This window comes from Chrysemys picta, chromosome 3 (assembly GCF_011386835.1).
Source record: "Chrysemys picta bellii isolate R12L10 chromosome 3, ASM1138683v2, whole genome shotgun sequence".
Classification (NCBI taxonomy): domain Eukaryota; kingdom Metazoa; phylum Chordata; order Testudines; family Emydidae; genus Chrysemys; species Chrysemys picta.
In genome coordinates, this window is record NC_088793.1 from 195,832,286 (window position 1) to 195,835,068 (window position 2,783).

A 2,783-nucleotide genomic window follows, 5' to 3' on the forward strand; every position below is an offset into this window, starting at 1 on the left:
GAGCAGAATTCCCCAGGATGGGTCACCACATGGCACAGCTGGCTCTGTTGATCAGTGACCCAGCCAAGGGCAGGGCAGGGAGCGGGTTTATCGGCTCCAGCAGCTGCTGCTGCACCAGAGGGGTAAGGAACCCAGCTGGGAAATGGCACCCGATAGAAGAGTGAGACTGGGACCCCAGCCAATTTGTCTCAGACTGACCCTGGCTGGAGGATGAGTTTCTGTCTGTCTCTTTCTCTGTTCTACACCCCTCCCCTGCAATTCTGTTGGGCCAGGCACGCAGCGAGGACTCTGCCCACTGTGCAGCCACCAATGGGATTGGAAGGACACAAGCACTGCAACCAGAATGACAAATGTGTGTGTGTGTCTCTCTTTCCCAGGGCTAAGCATCCATGAGGCCGAAGACCTGTGGTGCTGGGACTGGCACCAGGACAGCAGGCTCCTGGGCTACAGGAACACAGCCAGGGTGGGAGAGGTAAGGACACTCTGCCAGGGCATGAGACAGCTCCAGGAGTGGGGCTGGCTGGGTCCCCTGCCGTGGCTGCCTCCAGGGGCCACTAGATGGAGATGCCTTTCTAGCCCCAGGAGTTGGAGCCTGGCTCTGGGCAATCTGCTAATGCCTCACATCCTGTTGGTTTTAGGTCTTCAGAAAGTTCTTCTCGGAAGGGCAGAGAAGACTCTTCCTCCGGACGGCAGTGCTGGCCATCCACAACCCCCTGCTCCGTGTCAGCCAATCAGGGCTGGTCCTGGCCTTCTCCCTTCTGGGGGAAGCCCAAGACCTGATGGGGGACAAGGTAAGCAGCTGCATTAGACTCAGGAGATTGGGGCTGGGCCCTGTCACGGAGTCCCAGGGCGATGCTCTGGAACTGCTCCCCACAAAGCCAGTCAGGACTTTGGGGAGCCTCCTCTCCCTTGGAGCAGACTGTCTTCAGGGCAAGAAGCTCACACAGCTTCACCTCCTGGGTCTCTCCTGGGAGCATTCAGCATATGCCTCTCTGTGCGCTTCCCACAGCGAGTCCGCCCAGGCGGGGTCCTGGAGAAGCCAAAGGGTTCTGCACCCCTCACTTCGCAGTCAGACGTGACTCTCAGCCAGCCAATAAAACAGACATTTATTAGATAACAGAAACACGGTCTAAAACAGAGCTTGTAGGTACAGCGGCAAACGGGACCACTCGGCCGGGTCCATTATGGTGTTCAGAGAGCCACACACCCACGTCTGCCCTCACTCCTAGTCCCCAGGTAGCTCCAACTCTGAAACCCCCTCTAGCCCCTCCTTCTCTCGGCTTTGTCTCTTTCCCAGGCCAGGAGGTCACCTGATCTCTTTGTTCACCTTTAGCTATTTCCTTGCAGAGTGGGAAGGGACCCTGGCCATTTGTTGCCAGGGAGACAGAGTGTCAGTGATTTATGCACACGGGCCTTTTCCCACCACCTAGAGACTTAAGAAATGCATAGGGGAAACTGAGGCACCCCTACAGTATTCAGAGGAAACATGAAGAACAGTCCCACTTTGTCACAGGCCCAGGCCTCATTCCCATCCTATCGCCATTCGCTGGCCTGGCGCAAGGAGCCTGGTGGGGAATGAGAGCGAGAGCAGGTGCTACGGGGAAGGGAGATGAATTCACTGCCATGAACAGGAGGGAACCAGCTTGTCCCCAGAGCAGCTCCAACACAGCTCTTTAGCAAGGCTAATTAATGACAAGCGTTACCTCATCACAGACTTATGTTCTCAGGGCACGGTGCTTTTGCTCTTGGGAAGAGCAGAGGAATCCCCTAAGTGCCCTCTGCGAGCCTCTCCTCTCCCAGAGGGCCTCACCCAGTTCCCAATGGCCTAGTGTCCGTGTCACCCGAGCCACCACCTAGAGAGAATGGGAGGATTCAGTCAGCAGGGGCTGCTGATCTGCCCCATTCACCAGGGCTGCCATCCTGTGGCTTCAGCATTAGTGTCTGGGATGACTTGGGGCAAGATCTCGACCTCCCCGCAACCCACTTCACTGCTGCCAGAATCCCTCCTGCCCACCCCTGCTAGAGGCCCCTCCCTGCCCAACCTGAGTGGGGGTGGGAGGAGAGGGTTCTGAGAACTTGAGCTGTGGTTTGGAGGTGGATCAGCTGTCAAGGGTGCTGAGGGGGAGGTGGCAGGAGCTCACCCTTCAAGGAGGGGGTTTGGCACTGGAGGTTACTAGAAAGGACAACAAGGCTCCATTCTGGGGGTCAGGAGGTGAATCCATCCCTCAGTGGTGGGCAGGTAATGTGTGGAAATGCTGCTGGTTCCAGGTGCTCTTAATTCCCTCTGATTCCTCGGAGCGTTTGAGTCTCTGACAGGTTCTCGTTCACTTGCAGCAGGAGGACGTCACGGCCAAAGTGATGCACCAGCTCCGCATCATCCGGCACTTGCGCCAAGTGCCTGAGGCACTGCAGGGGCTGTGCCTCTGAGGCCATCAGCAACTCCCGCTCCCTGCTGCAGGTATTGCTCTGACTCACTGTAAATGGGGAGCTAGTGGAAGGGGAAATGGAGCCTCCTGCCACTCACTAAAAGGGAAAGTGGTGGATTCTCCATCTCTTGATGTCACTGAATGAAGACTAGATGTCTTTCTGGAATGTTTGTGCCCAAAATGTAACTATTGTACTATACAGGAAGCCCGTGATCATGCAGGGGGTCAGATTAGATGCTCTAAAGGTCTCTTCTGGCCATCAAGTCTACTAGTTTTGCAAAAACTGAGTGTAGCATTGGGAGCAGCCTCTGATGTTTTCCTGTGTAGCCGGCTTGGTTCCTAGAATGAACACGCATT

At 56.1% G+C, this 2,783-nt stretch overlaps 1 long non-coding RNA gene across 1 annotated transcript; it reads left to right on the forward strand.

The window, feature by feature from the left end:
• The first annotated feature begins 258 nt into the window (after window positions 1-258).
• On the forward strand, window positions 259-2,453 carry LOC135982079 (uncharacterized). The gene is made up of 3 exons (XR_010599291.1): window positions 259-472; window positions 639-791; window positions 2,335-2,453. It is a non-coding gene; the product is annotated as an uncharacterized LOC135982079 (long non-coding RNA).
• Window positions 2,454-2,783: the final 330 nt, after the last annotated feature.